Here is a 5,515-nt window from a genome sequence, read left to right on the forward strand (position 1 = left end):
GATCCGGACTCTCCTTTAAAATCTTTTATCGAAATGACGGATCATTTTAAAATTCCCGGAGTTACATAAGAAGCCTTACGCTTAACGCTTTTCCTTTACACATTGAAGGATAGAGCTAGAGCATGGCTAAAYTCTCAACCACCAAACTCGATCCTAACTTGGAATGATTTGGCGGAAAAATTTCTGAAAAAATACTTTCCTCCGATGAGGAATGTAAAAATTAGAAATGAAATTATGACGTTTCGACAAGWAGAAGATGAAGCGGTTTCGGATGCATGGGAGAGATTTAAGGACCTTTTACAAAAATGTCCTCATCACAGAGTCCCTCATTGCAATCAATTGGAGACATTTTATAATGACCTATCCAGTTCCGCTAAAATTATTCTTGACGCAACGGCCGGTGGAGCGTTCACAGCTAAGACTTACAACGAAGGACATGACATTCTGGAACGAATTTCAAATAATAATACAGAATGGTCAAATCCTCGTGCTGTTGTTTCTAAGTCTGCTTCAGGTATCCATGAAATTGATGCCATCTCTGCTTTAAATGCTCAAATTATAGCTTTAACTAATTTGGTTAACAATTTATGTTTGAATGGAGAGAATAATCAAATTCAATCCATAATGTCCAACCCACCTATGTCTGAATCTTATGTCTTTTGCGGTGAGGGTCATTCTTATGAATATTGCCCCGGAAATCCCGTCTCGGTGAATTATGTTGTGAGTCATGCTAGAAATAGCCCATTTTCTCCCACTTATAATTCAAATTGGAGGAATCAACCCAATTTTTCTTGGACCGAAAATCCTGGACTTCAAGCCCCCCGGGGTTACTCAAGTCCAAAATCGGCCACAAAATCCCCCAGGATATGGGCAAGGTGCTTCGCACAATTACCAAAATGGACAATCCTCACACTCACACATGCCTAGGCAAAATGCATCGGACGGTAATGGTTCACTCGAATCATTACTTAAAGGTTTTATAAACCAAACCAATGCAACGTTAAGGAGTTTCGAAACCTAACTCGACCAATTTGCCGCCGATCTCAAGGATAGACCTTTAGGAACTTTGCCTAGTGACACGGAAACCCCTAAGGGTAAAGAACATATCAAAGTCGTGACCGTGTTGAGTAAGGAGAGTTCAAAAGTCAATAATGATATATGTGAAAACCGTCGAAGAACCGACACATCAAAACAAGGTTTCACATGCTTTTGATATGTCAAATTTTCCAATTTTGAGTCCTTCCACGAAAGAAACTCAAAATTCTGTTTCTGTCTAAAAAACAGTCCCTGTTTTAATTTCCAGTAATGTGTAGCTCTCTGTTGAAAAACCCGAAAGTAGGAAGATTGTATCCACTGTCCAACCGACCAGATCTGTTCAACCAGCTCCAGATTTGCAGAACTTACCTTTTCCAGAAAGAATGAAAAGCAAAAATGTGGACGAGCAGTTTAAGAAGTTTTTGGACATCTTTAAACAACTCCACATCAACATACCTTTGGTAGAAGCTCTCGAGCAAATGCCAAGCTATGTTAAATTTTTGAAAGACATTTTGCATAAAAAGAAAAGGTTGAACGAGTTTGAAACGGTTGCTTTGACCAAAGAATGTAGTGCGCTCCTTACTTGTAAAATTCCTCCCAAATTAAAAGACCCAGAAAGTTTTACCATCCTGTGTTCGATAGGAGGAAAAGAAGTAGGCAATGCCCTATGTGATTTGGGGGCAATCATTAATCTTATGCCATTGTCAGTTTTTAACAAACTAGGAATAGGTGAAGTCCGTCCAACGACTGTGACTTTACAATTGGCCGATAGGTCCATTGCGTATCCTAAAGGTAAAATAGAGGATATTTTGGTCCAAGTCGATAAATTTATTTTTCCGGCCGATTTTCTAGTTTTGGACTATGAAGCTGACAAGAATGTCCCCATCATCTTAGGACGACCTTTTCTTGCAACTGGGAGAACCTTAATTGATGTTTAAAAGGGGGAGTTGACCATGAGAGTTAGTGATCAAGAAGTGAAATTTAATGTGTTTAATTCCCTTAAGTTTCATGGAGAGGTAGGCGATTATTCAATCATATCTGCTTTAGGTGAAGATCTAGATATAAGTTTGATTGACGTTACCTACAAAAAATAACATTGAGGAAAATCTTGATGACATTTTGGAAGACTTGGAAGATTTGGAAGATTTAGCGGCATTTGAGCAACTTGACTTTAAGGATAGAATTGTCCAACCACCATCCATAGAGAAAGCCCCCGATTTGGAGTTAAAGCCATTACCTAGTCACCTTAAGTATGTTTATATTATGGAGAAGGAAAAATTACCCGTAATTATTTCTTCAAAATTAAGTAATGAGCAAGAATTGAGGTTGATAGATGTATTAAAAGCTTACAAAAGAGCCATAGGTTGGACTATCGCATATATTAGGGGAATTAGTCCCTCCCTGTGCCAACATAAGATTATCTTAGAAGAATATAGAGTTGGCAAAAGGAGACTAAATCCCATTATGAAAGAACTTGTGAAGAAAGAAATCTTGAAGTGGTTTGACACGGGTATTATATATCTCATTTCCAGTAGCGGATGGGTAAGTCCGGTGCAATGTGTACCGAAGAAAGATGAAACTACGGTTATCACCAACGAAAAAAATGAGCTCATCCCTACTAGGACCGTCACCGGATGGCGGATTTGCATGGACTATAGGCAATTGAATCTAGCAACCAAAAAGGACCATTTCCCTTTGCCCTTTATTGACCAAATGCTAGATCGATTGGCCGGAAAAGAATATTATTGCTTTTTGGACGGTTACTCGGGTTACAACCAAGTTCACATAGAACCTGAAAACCAAGAGAAAACAACTTTCACTTGTCCTTTCAGAACTTTTGCTTTTAGGCGTATGCTGTTTGGTCTTTGTAACGCACCGGCGACCTTTCAACGGTGCATGATGTCAATTTTTTCGGACATTATTGAGGATACTATGGAAGTGTTTATGGATGACTTTTCCGTCATTGGTACATCTTTTGAAAATTGTCTTGACAATTTAAAGAAAAGTTTGGAAATATGTGAAACTCATGATTTAATTTTAAATCGGGAAAAATGTCATTTTATGGTACAAGAAGGAATTGTTTTGGGTCACATGATTTCTATAAATGGTTTGGAGGTTGATAAAGCAAAAATCGAGGTAATATTACAATTGCCCGAACCATCTTCGGTCAAAGGCATTCGAAGTTTTTTTGGGACATGCAGGTTTTTACCGCAGATTTATTAAGGATTTTTCTAAAATTGCAAAACCCTCGTATAATTTGTTGCATGTCGATCAAACTTTTGAATTTACCTCCGATTGTAAAAAAGCTTTTGAAACCATTAAAAATGCTCTTGTCTCGGCACCTATTGTCATTGCCCCAGATTGGACAAAGCCTTTTGAGAGTAGGTGTGATGCAAGTGACTAGGCCGTAAGTGCCGTTTTAGGACAAAAGCGGAACAAGATTTTTCACCCCATCTACTACGCAAGTAAAACCTTGGTGGAGGCTCAGTTAAATTATACCACCACCGAAAAAGAATTACTTGCGGTAGTATTTGCATTCGATCGTTTCCGATCCTATTTGATTGGCACCAAAGTTACCGTTCATACGGACCACTCTGCCATCAAATATCTCTTTAATAAGACCGACGCTAAGCCGAGGCTTATTAGATAGGTTCTTCTTTTGCAAGAATTCGATCTAGAGATAGTTGATTGCAAGGGATGTGATAATCAAGTGGTTGATCATTTATCAAGGATCGTAGGCAAAGTGTCAAGCGGGGGAAACCATGTGATAAAAGAAACTTTTCCCGACGAGTACATTTTGGCAATACAAAAAAATCATTCAAATAAACTTTCATGGTATGCCGATATTGCCAACTACCTTGCTTGTGGGCTTAAGCCACATCATCTTCACGGTCAACGTTTTAAGAAATTTATTCATGACTGTAAGCATTGAATTTTGTGAGGAGATGTGAACAATGTCAAAGAATGGAAAACTTGTCCCAACGAAACCAGATGCCTTTAAATAACATTCTTGAAGTTGAACTCTTCGATGTTTGGGGCATAGATTTCATGGGACCGTTTCCCATGTCTTTCAATAATCAGTATATTTTGGTAGCGGTTGATTATGTTTCAAAGTGGGTGAAAGCTAAGGCATACCCAAAGAACGATGCGAAGACGGTAATCGATTTTTTGCATAAAAATATTTTTGTCCGTTTTGGAACACCCCGAGCTTTGATAAGCGATGAAGGGACGCATTTTATGAATCAAATGCTATATACCATTCTCACCAAATACAACATTCAACACCGAGTAGCTACGGCATACCATCCCCAAACGAATGGTCTTGCCGAATTTCCGAACCGAGAAATTAAAAATATTTTAGAAAAAATTGTAAGGATTGGTCGCTAAAGTTGGATGATGCATTATGGGCATACCGTACCACATTCAAGACCCCTTTGGGAATGTCGTCGTACCAGTTAGTTTTTGGAAAACCATGTCACCTCCTGCTCGAATTGGAATATAACGCTTTTTGGGCAATAAAAGAATTTAATTTGGACGAAAATTCGGTGGGAGCAAAAAGAAAACTCCAACTTAATCAGTTGGAAGAATGGAGATTTCATGCCTACGAGAATGTTAAACTCTACAAGGAAAAAAAAAATTTTTGGCATGATCGTAGGATAAATAACCGAATTTTCGAGAATGGTCAAAAAGTTCTTCTTTTTAATTCTCGACTAAACCTTTTTCCTAGAAAACTTAAGTCGAGATGGTCTGGACCATTCACCATAGTAAATGTGGGAAAATTCAGAACTGTGGATCTTTTAAACCCTTAGAACAACACCACTTTTAAAGTTAACGGGCATAGGATAAAGCATTTCCTCCCGGAGGGAATAATCGGTCCAACCCAGTGATTTTTGAAAAAGATTTTCAAAACTTTGTAAATATTTTATTTTGAAAGCAAGAATGGAGAAAAAGAAAAAAAAATAAAGGAAAAATCAGGTGTTTTTGTGTAGACAGTGGGAAGTTTGTGCCCACAGTCTGGGTCATCTGATTTAAAAAAAAAAGGAACCAGCAGCATTTTATTTTTCTTGTGTCAACATATGCATTCTTTTCATGATAATGGGAAATTGGCTGGAAATAAAGTGTTCAAAGAAAGGACATGATGTCACTTTGAGGTAAACATGGGAGATTGTGAAAAAAGGGTTTTTGAGTCGTATCATTGGCTAAGTACATCTTAGATGATTAGCCTTTGATATGTGGGTTTTTTGGAGAAATGTTTAGAAAAAGAAAAATAAATAAGAAGAGGGTAAAAAGAAATTTTTACATTTTTCAAAAGTGATGAGGAAAAGCAAGATTTTATTTTAAAAATGACCAATTTTTGATGAAATTTTCAAGTGTGCATTTTTCAACATGTGTCTTTTTGAAAATTTTGGATATAATACTTGTATTTTGTACAAATACTTGTACCTAGGAGGAAACATCATGAAAATAAGGTCACTATTTA

General features: G+C 37.4%; 1 non-coding gene across 1 annotated transcript; it reads right to left on the bottom strand.

The window, feature by feature from the left end:
* Window positions 1-216: 216 nt before the first annotated feature.
* Window positions 217-323, bottom strand: LOC112502674. The gene has a single exon (XR_003067741.1). It is a non-coding gene; the product is annotated as a small nucleolar RNA R71 (small nucleolar RNA).
* Window positions 324-5,515: the final 5,192 nt, after the last annotated feature.

This window comes from Cynara cardunculus, unplaced genomic scaffold (assembly GCF_001531365.2).
Source record: "Cynara cardunculus var. scolymus isolate 2C unplaced genomic scaffold, CcrdV1 Un_Scaffold_1758, whole genome shotgun sequence".
In the NCBI taxonomy this organism is placed as follows: domain Eukaryota; kingdom Viridiplantae; phylum Streptophyta; class Magnoliopsida; order Asterales; family Asteraceae; genus Cynara; species Cynara cardunculus.